Here is a 14,710-nt window from a genome sequence, read left to right as displayed (position 1 = left end):
ATTTTCAAAAATTTAGTAAAACTTTTTTATGATTTATTTCTACTTTCCCACAAATTAGTTAATTTTAAAAAGTAATTAAATGTCTTAAGAGCAACTCACAAGGTAAATATGCCTTATACTTCATATTCTATGTAGTTTGTACCCTAATAACCTTGGTCACTGTCCTTAAGGGATAGGGACCGGAGGCAAGCTCAGTTGATAACTATCCCCTGGCCCCATACCTATGATATGGCCTATATTAGATAGAATTTGATCTTAAATTTGTTTGCTCCATCTGTTATCTCACGGTGGATACACCAACAGCCAGGTCATAAAACATGATCGAGATAAGAACTGATTAACATAAACATTATATGATAAAATAACCACCAGCCAGAGAATTAAGAATTAAGAACTTGCTTCTTAATCACTCTTTATTTCATATGGAAGACTACACAGTAGCTCCTGGGACTACTGATTTTCCCAACATGCTCTTCCCTCTTTGTATCTAGGCTAACAACTTTTTTTTCATACACAAAAAAATTTTCTATTTCATGATGACTAAAATTCCTTACCATATTCTCTCTCAACTGCATAATTTCAGTACATTGTTTGCTTTCTTATGTGCCCCCTGCATTGGCAAATGAGCAACCATTTCTCTGCCTCTGTCCCACAAGCTTCCCAGTGCCCTTGGCTCTCTGGGCCTGAAGTGGTAATATATTAATATCCCAAATCGCTGATAAGCTCCTTCAGGTAAAGAATAATGTCTCATATGATCTCTGTATCCCTGCAGATATCTAGCATAATGGCTTGCACATAGATAGAGACATAAACATAAACTTCATGAAAAGCAGTAAAGTGACTGTTCCTGGATAAGAATTTGACTTTCTTCTTCCATTACAAAGCTTTATGGATTTGGTAGGGGAGAGAGAGAATCATGAAACATTTTTATACACTAAGGTATCTAATCATAATTAGACTGTGACACAAGGTCAATTTAGAAGAAGTAGGCTCTAAATATGTGAGGTGATGCCAGGGTTGAGGCAGGGCCCGCAAGGGGAAAGTATACTGGAATATGATTGGAGGAATGTGTGTGAGCATAGTATTAATGATATTAGATGATTCTTCTTGTTACCTGCAAAGATGAGTTGTGCATACTGATGCACTCTGTCCATGAGACACACACTAAATGTTGAATAAATCTGTACTAAAAACTTAAATAATAAAGTACCTGTGCTATTGCTAGGTTCCCTCAGCCACCCCAGAGATCATAACTGCAGAAGGAAAGGGAAAAAGACTTGACACTTTATTCTTAAAAAAGCAACAACAGCAAAAAAAAAAAAAAACAACTTGATCAACTATGATGAACATGGTTCATGAATAAATGATTCAGGCCAAGTCCAATAGACTTGTAATTGAGCAAGCCTTCTACATCCAGAAAAAAAGACTCTGGGGACTGAATGTGAATCATAACATAGTATTTTCACCTTCTTTGTTGTTGTTTGCTTGCTTGTTTTTTTTTTTTTATTTCATCACCCCCTTTTGACCTGATTTTTCTTGTGCAGTATAAATGTGAAAATATATTTTGAAGAATTGCACATATTTAATCTATATTATATTACCTGCTGTCTAAGGCTAGGTGGGGGAGGTGGGAAAGGAGAGAGAAAAATTTGGAACACAATAGTTCTGCAAGGGTGAATGTTAAAAAACTATTTTTGCATATATTTTGAAAAATCTATTAAAAAATCACTGATAAATCTGGTTAAGTCGACTGCACTATCACCATCCCCAAATACTTTGGTAGTTCTTTTATAAGGTGCTCAATATCTGTTTCTAAAACTTTATTGCTTAAGATCTTTGTTATTTTATTTAATTAGATCTTTTGTTTTTTAGAAAGCTATAATCTCTTGGCTTTTAAAAGTTTGTTGACATACAATGATGTAATTTCTACAAATTATTTTCCTTTCCTTATCATTTATGAATTCACTTTATCTGTTTTTTTAGTTAGTAATTTGATTTACTTATTAAAAATCTAGGTTAGCTAATTTTGTTGATTCAAAAACTAACTTTAAATTTTATTGATCATTTCTGTGGCACTTTCTGGTTTTCATTGTATATATTCCAATTCTAATTTAAAAGAATTCTTCTTTCATGTTAATTTTGTGTTTAATTTGTTGGTAACCTAGTTTTTTTAAATTATTTTTTCTATTTTGCTGGTTTACTTTTCAGAGGTATCACATTTATTTACCTGAAGATTATTCTACTTTCACCCGTCAAATCTTACTATTTTGCTATTTTGGATTTTATTTTTCAAGTATAATGTTATTGATTTTATTAGTGTTTGGTATATGTGACTTTGAAAAGATCAATTCATATCTTAGGCTTTTTCTATCATCATTTTGAATTGCTATTTGACAAGATTGCCACTCTTCAGAATTCTTTTATACTTAAGGAGAGATTTAACTATTTGCCCAGGTTTAGTAAGGGCAGCCCTGATAGCTGCTCTTCAGGTCCACTTTATAGCCATCGACAATGAAGACATAAGTCTTCATTATTTAGGAGTAAATTTTATCAAAAGTTTCATATTTCTTCTGATTCCTTTGTCTGTCATCCTGCTTACTTCATCTTACTCAAACAACTGCTTTTGAGGGCATCTTGCTATTTTTTGCATGTGACCAGCCCAGTGAAGGCATACTTGTCAGTCTTGCCCCTCCACATGTATAGTGGAAGTAGCAATTCTTGCCACTTTTGTGAATTTTAGAATGATTTCTGATCATTGATATTTCACCACTTCCTCTCATTCCCCTTCACCATCCACAAGGTACACTATCACAAAGATTCCTTCAGAGTGACTTCAGGATTTCCCCTTGGCAAGAAAAGAAATATTGTTCTCTCTGTCATCTTGAAAATGAATCCTGACTCTTCATAACCCTATTGGGATTTTCTTGAAAAGATATTGAAATAGTTTTTCATTTCCTTCTCCAGCTCATTTTGCAGCTGAAGAACTGAGGCAGATGCAATTAAGTGACTTTCCCAGGGTCATAGTAAGTGTCTGAGGCCAAATTTGAACTCGGGAAGATGAGTCTTTCTGAATCCAAACCCAGAATTTTATGTACCGCACCACCATATTAGGAACTAAAATAGAAACATTATAGTATAATATCAGAAACATTGGATCTATTTTCTAGAGAGCTTGGTTTTCATCCTAACTGCTATTAAATAACTTGTCAGTCAGTTAATAAGCATTTATTCAGTACCCACTGTGAACTGTGCTACATCCTGGAGATACAGAAATAAAAAAGGAACAATTCAATGAGCCTGCCACTTCTGCTTTAATCTGAGTCTTTAAAAAAAAAAACGCAGAATAATTCAAAGCAAAAATCCCTAGGATGCTGCTCTTAAAACTGCTTTCCAAGTAGACATTGAGTTATTAACAAATGTTTAAGTCTGGCCATTCAGCCAGTACTGATTTTATCTTCTATTACCATCTAGTCTATATCTTTTCCATCTTCTCTTCCTTTCTAAGAATAGTACATGAACATTTTTGAAATGATTTGCTAAAAGTCAAGTAAACTGAATATACAGAATTCCTTTTTTCCTACCATTTTACAAACCTTGTCCAAAAATGAAATAAGATTAATGTCTCATGTCCTATTGATGAAAAACAAGATTGCCTCATTTCCTAGATGGCATTAACTATCTCTTTAATAAAGGCAGTTGGTGTCAAGATAAAAATACTGGGTCTTGATTTAGCATGACACTTAATCTGTGCCTAAGTTTATTCATTTGCAAATTGGGGATAATAATAGCACCTACCTCAACAGTTGTTTTGAGGACCAAATGAGATATTTGTAAATTTCTTAGCCCAGAACCTGACACATGGTACATTTCCTTTCTAACTAAAAACTTTGTTCCTTCTTTTCTTCCTCTTGCCTTGAATTTTCCCAGAACCTAAAATCAAACTCAAATCTATAGTTTACAAACTGTTCTTTTTTAAATTAATTAATTTATTTGTACATTGCTTTATAAATCATGTTGGAAGAGAAAAATCAGAACAAAAGGGAAAATCATGAGAGACAAAAAAAAAAAAAACAGAAAAAAGTAAACATAGCATGTGTTGATTTACATTCAATCTTGTTTCTTTTTGTGGATGCAAATGGCATTTTCTGTCTAAAGTCTATTGGAATTGCTTTGGATCACTGAACCACTGAGAAGAACTAAGTCTTTCATGGTTGATCATTGTACATTCTTGCTGGAATTGTATACAATGTATCCCTGGTTCTGCTTGTTTTGCTCAGCATCAGTACAAACTTTTTTTTTTGTTGTTCAGTCCTCTGTACCCCTCCTGTTTCCCACAGTATGTTTCCCCCCACAATCTTTTTCATATCATCGAGAGTGGCTCAGCAGTGATATCTGTCAGTTCTTTTAATACCAAAATTTAGTTCATCTGGGTGAGTTGGACTCATAAAGGATACTTACTATATCCTCATTTACATTGGTAGTCCATTTCTACTTTGCAATTGGTGTGTATTACCACTTCAAAAAATAGCAGTTTAATATATCATTTCTGACCTCTCCATCACTAATCTTCTTAGGGTCCTGCCCCTTATTATTTATCCTTCTCTTTTTTTAGGATAGCTTAACATAAACAAAACAAGAATTTGTGTAGAACTGATTTTCATCTGTCTTCTTTCTGAGCCAAGAATGCTACTCTTTGTTTTTTGATGGAGTTAAATGCTGCCACCCTCACGACAGATGAACTGTATAGTGCTGGTATATTATGGAGATCTCTTTTTTCATTTAGCAGCTTCTGAATTTCGTCATCATTTTTGTTAGATCAGTCTTGATGTTTGTGAGTATTCTGAGCCAAATGAATAAATATAGTACTGTACACTTAAATTTCTGAAAACTACTCATTCCTTTTCTGTTCCACTTTGGCCAGTCATGTATTGGTTCTGCTTGCCCTTCAAGGGCAAGGTTCCTGATCAGAGATTGCTTGCCCAGCTTCTGGATAATGGATAATGCTCTTACACTTTCCTAGTCACCAATATAATGAAACAAGATTGTGTGCTTGCTCTCATTCTTTTTAGCATGATATTTTCGACAACATTGTCAGATGCAATTCAATGAGAATGAACAGGGCATCAAAGTCAACTACCGTACTGACAGTAAATTATTTAACTCAGAAAGGCTACAAATCGATTAAAGTGGAGGGAGAATTGGTGCATGATTTTTTGTTTGCAGATGATTGTGCACTTAATGCAGAGAATGCAGATGAGATACAACTAAGTATGGATCAATTTTCTGCTGCTTGTGGTAATTGTGGCCTAACAATCACCAAAAGAACAAGGTGCTCCACTAGCGTAGCACTACATCATCCATCCATGGAACCATCAGGATACAGCAAATGGATAAAATGGATAATGAATACTGTGGATAAGTTCATTGACCTTGGAAATGTACTTTCTAGATTTTAGGTTCTGGGAAAATTCAAGGCAGAAGGAAGAAAAGAAGGAACAAGTACTCAACACATTGTTGAGGTTGATGCGTGCGTTGCCAGAGCTAGCTCAGGATTTGGTAGTCTCTGAAGGAAAATGTGTGGGGGAAGAGTATTAGATTACCTACAAGCAGAAAGTCTCAGAGCCATTGTGTTTGTTGCTCTTTTTGTTGTATGCCTATGAAACTTAGACAGAATACCAGTGCCTTGCCAGCAAACTGAATAGCTTCCCTTTGTATTATGTCAGGAAGATTCTGAAGATTGCCTGGCAGGATAAGCTACTAAAAACTAAGGTTCTATCTTTAACTAAACTTCCAACATTCTGTTAGAATGCCAAACATGCATTTGCCTAACAGGCTAATTTACAGAGAACTCACACAGGCAAGTGTTCATGTGGTGGTCAGAAGAAGCAATATAAGTACACTCTGAAGGGTCTCTCTAAAGAACTTTAGAATCGATCAGGAGATGCTGGCAAAGAACTGTCAAGTATGGCATATTCACAGATACTATGCTCTGTTATCAAAGTGGAACTGAAGTAAGAAAGACACAAATTTAGAGAATCCATCCTAGATGTTCACATGGATTATATGGATTATATGTGTCCAATCTGTGGTAGAGTATTCCAAGTTTGTATTGGTCTGGACACACTTGGACATGTAACTTGATTCTAAAATAGTAATGTCATTTTGGTTGTCTTAGAGAAGGTCAATAACCATCTACCAACCATCCACCTTATATTTTTTTTTAATCCAATTGCAAGGCTACATTTATCCATACATTTCTTTCTCTACATTTATCTCATCTTATTAGATACAGCACAGTTTTTCCACATTTTCAAGATCCTCTTGGATTGCCACCCCTTGTTAAGTTCCCACCCCACCCCACTCAGTGTCCTCTGTAAATGAAGCAAACATGTCACCTATTTCTGCCTTTATCCCAGTTATTGAAAACAATGTTAATAGCACTGAGAATGTTTTTGTCTACCAACAGAACCTTTCGGTTACTCCTAAGAGAACATGAGCTGCTTAAGAGCATGAGTGCTTTACTTTGTATCTCCAGTGCTTTGCACGTAGGAAGAATGCTTTCATTCCTTCATTCAAATATTCAAGAAATAAAAATTGAAATAAAAGCTCTGGCGAAAACATTTAAAAGAATAAATAGCTTGGGGAAAAAAAGCAAAAAACTTTACCCAGCTAACAAACTCCCTGAAACCTAGAACAAAACAAACAGAAATTTGTGATTTCATTGAGACGCAAGAAATGAGAACAAAAACAAAAGATTGAAAAAAAATGAAAATATATATGATATATATGTGTATGATTGACTGGGGAAACAGCTATAAACAGAGATAATTTAAGAATCAATGGATTCCCTGAGAACCATGATTTTAAAAGATCCTAGACACTGTTTAAAGAAATAATCAACAAAACATACCCTCATCTATTAAATCCAGAAAATAGAGACCCCTGATCACTTCCTCAAAGGAGCCCCAAAAGGAAAAGAAATCCCTTTAAAAAGTCATAACTAAGAAGAAACAGTATAGCTATCTAAAAAAATAAATACAGAGTGAACACAGTTAGGGTCATAGAAAAACTGGCAGCTCTTACATTAAATTAAAGGAGATTTTAGAATATGATACTGTAAAAAAAAAAAAAAGCCAAAAAATAGACGTATTCAATCAACAATCATACAACAAGCATTTATTCTGCAAAATTTAATATAATGCTATAATGGGAAAGATAGAACTTTAGTAGAAGAGAAGATTTTTAAGCATTTCTGATGAAAAAAAACTAGAAAATTTTGAAATATAAGCACAAAAATCAAGAGAAATAGAGAAAAATTTATTTGAATAATTGGAAGGTACTGTATGATGACAATGCTAATTAATATAAGCATACTTTCAGATCTTTACTGTTTTTGAAAGGTACTGAGAGACTTTAATTAAAAAACACCAAAGCAGTGGGAGGTGGATTGGTTCTGAAGATTTAAAGAAGACAAAAAGGAGAGAGTAAATAGAATACCCTATTTAGAAAAGGAGGAAAGAAGGCAGGGGAGGAGAGACTCTGTTTTTCTTTATTGGAATGTATGAAGAATTTATTTAAAAAAAAAACTAACGTAAGAAATGGGGGAAACATGTATCAGGTGAACTTCCCTATTTAAAATTGACAAAAGAATACTAAACACACAGCTCATACCCAACAGAGAAATAAAAATAGAGAAAAGGAATTAAGAGTGATTAATGTGTTGTTCAGTTTGTTTGTCACGTCTGACTGTCAGCCCCATTTGGTTTTGGTTTTGTTTGGCAAAATACCGGAGTTGTCTGCCATTTTCTTCAACTCATTTTACAGATGAAAATACTGAACAAACAGGGTTAAGTGATTGGGCCAGAGTAACACAGCTAAGAAGTGGTTGAGACTGGATTTGAATATAGGGAGGTGAGTCTTCCTGACTTTAGACCAAGAACTCTATCCTCTCAACCGCCTAGCTAGCTAAGGGAGAGTATTACTAGGGAGAAAATAGCTAGAAATAAACAAAATTGTAATCCTGAGACATTTGTAGAATGGCTAAATTATTTGTAGCATATGAGTATAATGGAAAATCATTGTGCAAAAGAGATGATTTCAGAGAATCCTAACTATTATGTATGCACTGATCCAGAGTAGAATGAGGAAAAGAATTTATACAAGGACAACAACATACACGACAAACAATTTTGATGAGAACATGTTACCCATTCCTTTAGAGAGAGGCAAAGGACTCATACAGAAAGGGACATAAAGATTTAGATGATGGACACACTGTGGATTTTTTTTATTTATAAGATTTATAAATATAACATAAACATCTGATAATGTTTTTCATTTCTGTTCTCTTTGATTCTAATAGGGAAGTATAAGGGTAGCAGCAATGATGCCAATAAAACATAAAAGGGACAAACATTGACATATATTTTTTTAAATGGACAGAAAGAAACAGGAAGATATTAAAAAGGAAGCAAAGACAAGCCAGACTATTTTGAAATCAGTTATATACTGTAAAAATATTACGAATATTCATGTTTGGGTCTCACATTCAATCTTTTTATATTCTGCTATATATAAAAATATTCTTGCTAAAACTCAGTGTTTTAATAAAACAAAATTTTAGAAAAGAAGGAAGAAGATAGGAGGAGAATGGTGGTATTAAAACATTTATATTTTAAAAGTGTGTTAAAATTTAGGAGATCTCTTGTCTACATTTCTATCACATACTAGTTTAGTAAGTAATGCTGTCAAAAAGGAAAGTGAACTTAAGGTGACACATGAGATCTGTTCTTGTGAAAATCCTACTGTTTCTTGGTATTCACAGCTCCTTTTCCAGATATTCATTAGCCATTTCTCTAATGTCCAATTCTAGAACTTTCAAAAAATGAAGTTTTAATTGTTCTATTTTTTGAAAAATGTTTTTAGATTTTTTTATTATTATAATAACGTTTATTGACAGAACCATGGTAATGGTTAATTGCCAAGGTAATTTTTTACAACATTATCCCTTGCACACACTTCTGTTATGAATTTTCCCCTCTCTCCCTCCACCCTCTCCCCTAGATGGCTAGCAGTCCTATATATGTTGAATATGTCACAGTATATCCTAGATACAATATATGTGTGCAGAACCGAACAGTTCTCTTATTGCACAGGGAGAATTGGATTCAGAAGGTGAAAATAACTCGGGAAGAAAAACAAAAATGCAAGCAGTTTACATTCATTTCCCAGTGTTCTTTCTTTGGGTGTAGCTGCTTCTGTTCATCATTGATCAATTGAAACTGAGATAGGTCTCTTTGCCAAAGAAATCCACTTCCATCAGAATCCATCTTCATACAGTATTGTTGTTGAAGTATATAATGATCTCCTACTTCTGTTCATTTCACTCAGCATCAGTTCATGTAAGTCTCTCCAGGCCTCTCTGAAATCATCCTGCTGGTCATTTCTTACAGAACAATAATATTCCATAACATTGTGGTATATGCCACAATTTGCCCAACCATTCTCCAATTCATGGACATCCATTCATTTTCCAGTTTCTAGCCACTACAAACTTGGCTGCCGCAAACATTTTGGCACATAGAGGTCCCTTTCCCTTCTTTAGTATCTCCTTGGGGTATAAGCCCAGTAGTAGCATTGCTGGGTCAAAGTGTATGCACAGTTTGATAACTTTTGGGGCATAATTCCAGATTGCTCTCCAGAATGGTTGGATTTGTTCACAACTCCATCGACAATGCATCAGTGTCCCAGTTTTCCCGCATCTCCTCCAACATTCATCATTATTTTTTCCTGTCATCTTAGCCAATTTGTGGTATCTCAGAGTTGTCTTAATTTGCATTTCTCTGATCAATAGTGATTTGGAACACTCTTTCATATGAATGGAAATAGTTTCAATTTCATCATCTGAAAATTGTCTGTTCATATCCTTTGACCATTTATCAATTGGAGAATGGCTTGATTTCTTATAAATTAGAGTCAATTCTCTATATATTTTGGAAATGAGGACTTTATCAGAACCTTTAACTGTGAAGATATTTTCCCAGTTTGTTGCTTCCTTCTAATCTTGTTTGCATTAGTTTTGTTTGTACAAAAGCTTTTTAATTTGATATAATCAAATTTTCTATTTTATGATCAGTAATAGTTTCTAGTTCATCTTTGGTCACAAATTTTGTCCTCCTCCACACATCTGAGAGATAAACTATCCTATGTTCCTCTAATTTATTTATAATCTCGTTCTTTATGCCTAAATCATGGACCCATTTTGATCTTATCTTGGTATATGGTGTTAAGTATGGGTCCATGCTTAATTTCTGCCATACTAATATCCAGTTATCCCAGCAGTTTTTGTCAAATAATGAATTCTTATCCCAAAAGTTAGGATACACTAGATTGCTATAGTTGGCTATTCTATCTTGTGAACCTAACCTCTTCCACTGATCAACTAATCTATTTCTTAGTCAATAGCAAATGATTTTGGTGACTGCTGCTTTATAATATAGTTTTAGATCAGGTACAGCTAGGCCACCTTCATTTGATTTTTTTTTCATTAATTCCCTTGAGATTCTTGGCCTTTTATTCTTCCATATGAATTTTGTTGTTATTTTTCTAGATCATTAAAATATTTTCTTGGAAGTCTGATTGGTATAGCACTAAATAAATAGATTAGTTTAGGGAGTATTGTCATCTTTATTATATTCGCTCAGCCTCTCCAAGAGCACTTAATATTTTTCCTATTTTTTGAAAATTAAGAAAATATTTTCACTTAGTTGGTTTTATGGAACCCTCTATTTTTTTCATAATTTTTCAGATATCCCTGAGAGTACCTAGCAATTACATCTACCAAGACTGTTAAATTACCTGGCTAAGCTGACTTGAATTCATAAAGAATAATTAGTTATTATCTCCTTTTCTTGAGTATCAAGTCCCTGTTAGTAATTTTTGTTCTAATTTTTGTTGTTGTTCTTTTTCCCCTCCACTAAACAAAGGTTCTATTTCATTTGTTCTTAACACAGTTACACACATATATTAGCTTCTCTTACTAACCTCAACTCATTCTGATTTTTAGCATCTCAGTTTTATATCTTTATATATTTTTACTACTATGTCATATCTTTACATATTTTTATTTGTCCTTCAGTATTTGTTAATTTTTAAAATCCAACTTAGTTGTTGAGACTCTTCATAGCAATATAATCTCCTAGATTCCATTTTTTCTCCATTTGGAATTATTTTGTTTCCACAATTTCTTGTTTTTTTTTTATTTTATTGTTTTTATTTTTCAAAAAAACTTGTTCTTCTCATACTTTCCTCCCTTACTAAGAAAACAGCAGATTTTCTGAAAAACAAATTCCTTTATATAATATAAATTTACGTAGTTCAGCAAAACAAATTCTTGTAATAGCCATGTTCAGAAATGTATATTATGTCTCATGTTTCATCTTTCTTCTTTTGGACTCATGGTATTAATCAGAATTCTAAGTTCTTTAAAAGTTGTTTTCCTCTATACTGCTATTTTATAAATTATCCTAATTATTCTCATTTATATCTGCATAAAAGTATTCTCTGTTGCCTCTGTGGTTTTTTTTTCAAGAGTTTCTTTCTTCAATTACATATATAACCCACAATTTGTTTAGTCATTTCCATTAGGAGGACACCCCATTTGGTTCCTGTTTTTGACTATCATGAAAATATCTATTATAAATATTTTTTTATATATACGTCCTTTTCTTCTTTGTTTATTTGGGATTAATGACTTGGTAGTGGGATTATTGCTGTGTCAATGAATACATACAGTTTAGTGATTTTCTAATATATATAGCCCTAAGTTATTTTCCATAGTACCTGTACCAATTCACAGTTCTCCTTGCATTGCATGCTTGTACCTGTTTTCTCATAGCCTCTCCAGTATTTTTCAACTTTGCCATTCTGATAGATGTGAAGTGGAAATTCACATTTCTCTAATAATTAATAAGTGAAAGCATCTTTTTTTGACACAATTGTTAAGGATTTCTTCTCTAACTTTCTGTTTTTATTTTTTTTTGTAATGACTTCAAATATTCACTTGAATTGTTTCTTTATATATCTCAGAAGCAAAAACATAATGTACAAAATGTAATTTTAAGGAGAAAAAAAGTAAAAAATGTTTTTAAAGAAAGAAAAAGGATTAATGAGTTGAACAGATTGTTTCCAACACTCAGAAGCAAACAAATAGTTTCATAGTATTTGGGGTAGTAGAAATTAAAGTACAAGTTAAGTAATTAACATTAAGTTGGGTATAGAAATGTATCTTATCTTACAGGGAAGAGAGAAAAGAGATAAAAGAAGAGGAAGGGGGTTGCTTAGAGAAATTTCGGAGGGTAGTTTGGGCGAGATGATGGTCAATGATGGTCAGAAACAAGAGGTGAAGGGAGAGAGAGAGAGAGAAAGAGAGGAGGGGTGAAGGAAGGAAGGAAGAAGTGAGTGCTAAATGGAAAAATAGGAAATGGAAGAAAATACATAGTAATAATTATGAAAAAAATGATAACCAGTTTTTCTAATATAGGCCTCATCACTTAAATAAATACATGTCAATCAATAGCTAATAAATGGCCAAAAGAATATGAAATCAAAACTACTGATCATATAAAAATGCTCTAAAACACTTCTCATTAGAAATTAAAACAACTCATTAGAAATTAAACAATTCTGAAGTACCACCTCATATCTATCAGATTCCATAACATGACAGAAAAGAAAAATGACAATGTTGGAAAGAATGTGGGAAAAGTGGGACACTAATCCACTACTGATAGAGCTGTGAACTTATTTAACCATCTGGAAAACAATTTTAAACTATACCATTGGGCTATAAAACCATGTATACCACTCTGACCCAACAATACCACTACTAGATCAAATCCTAAAGATGTTAAAAAAAGATTGTGTACAAAAAATATTTATAATAGCTCTTTTAGTAGTGGCTATCAATTGGAAACAAGACACTGGGAACAATCATGAAGATAACCATCAATTGAGGAACATCTGAACAAGTTGTCATATATTGTGATAATATATTATTGTGCTATAAGAAATGATAAGCAGGATAATCTTCAGAAAAATCTTTTCATTTTCTTCTTTCGTTTCTTCTACCAATTTTTCCTCTTTTTCTCTTGATTTTACAAATCCTTTTTGAGTTATTCCAGGGATTCTTTTTCTAAGAATGAGACCAATTCACAATTTTCTTTGAGAGCTGGATCTGCTTACTTCACTGTGTCTCAGTTCATATAAATCTTGCCTTGTTTCTCAGTGAATAGAGCCTTGGATTTGGAACCAAGAAAACATAAGTTAAAAATCTAACTTCAGATATTTATCAACCATTTCACTTTGAGCAAGTGTCTTTGACTTTTTTTTAAAAATTCTAAAAATATATTTGATTAGTTTTTGACACTTAATTTTACAAGATTTTAATTTCCACTTTTCTCTCCCTCCTTAGCCTTACTCCTCTCCACAATGACAATCAGTCTGATACAGATTATACATGTACATTCATATTAAACATATTTTTAGTCATGTTGTGGAAGAAAAATCATAAGAAAAAAAAAAACAAAAGAAAAATCGAAGACTTCAGTTTGCATTCAGGATCCATCGTTTTTCTCTGAATATGGATAGCATTTTCCATCATGAGTCATTTAGAATTGTCTTAGATCATTGTATTGCTGAGAAGAACAAAGTCTATCAAAATTGATCATTCCCAAAATGTTGCTGTTGCTATATACAATCTTTGCTGGTTCCACTCACTTCATGTATCAATCAGTTCATGTAAGTCTTTAAAGGCTTTTCTGAAGTCAGTCTGCCTATCATTTCTTATAAAACGATAGCATTACATCACATTCATATACCACAATTTGTTTTGCCCTTCCCTAGATGATGGGCATCCACTCATTTTCCAACTTCTTTCCACCACAAAGAGAGTTGCTATGAATATTTTTATACATGTGGTCCTTTTCCATTTTTTATAATCTCTTTAGGAGGCAGACCTAATAGTGATTTAGAAACTACACATGGCTTTAATTTCTACATCTGAAAATTATCTGTTCATGTCCTACATGAACACAGTTACAAAACAGTTTTCATACAAAGTCTGATTTAAGTAATTGGAAAAATATCAATTTCTCAAGGGTAGGTTAAACTATATATGATAGAAATGACAGTTTTAACTAAATTAATTTACTTATTCAGTGCCATACCAAACTGCTAAAATATTATTTCATAAAGTTTGAAATAACCAAATTCAACGGAAAGAGCAAAAGGTCAAAAATATCAAGAGAAGTAATAGAAAAATGCAAAAGAAGAGGGCCTAACCATGCCAGATATAAAACTATATTATAAAACAGCAATTATTAAAACTAGTTGGTGTTGGCTAAGAAAAAAAGTGGTAAATTAGTGGAATAGGATAAGTACATAAGACACAATAGTTAGTGACTCTAGTAATCTACATTTAATAAACCCGGACATTCCTGCTTGTAGTTGTAGGATAAGAACTCATTAAAATTTCCAGGGAAACTAAAAAATAGTATGTCAGAAACTAGTCATAGACCAACATCTTACACTTTATACCAAGATAAAAAGTCAAAATAGGCACATAATTTAGCCAAAAAGGGTAATGCCATAACTAAATTAGGAGAGCAGGGAATAGTTTACTGGTCAGATCTATGGAGAAGGGAAGAATTTA

At 33.0% G+C, this 14,710-nt stretch overlaps 1 protein-coding gene across 2 annotated transcripts in view; it reads left to right on the top strand.

Annotated features, from left to right (window-relative positions):
* CFAP299 (cilia and flagella associated protein 299) overlaps window positions 1-14,710 on the top strand; it is a 466,055-nt gene that overhangs the window by 286,032 nt on the left and 165,313 nt on the right. The window lies entirely within an intron of this gene.

Source organism: Sarcophilus harrisii, chromosome 6, assembly GCF_902635505.1.
Source record: "Sarcophilus harrisii chromosome 6, mSarHar1.11, whole genome shotgun sequence".
Classification (NCBI taxonomy): Eukaryota; Metazoa; Chordata; class Mammalia; order Dasyuromorphia; family Dasyuridae; genus Sarcophilus; species Sarcophilus harrisii.
This window is presented reverse-complemented; position numbering and strand designations above follow the sequence as displayed.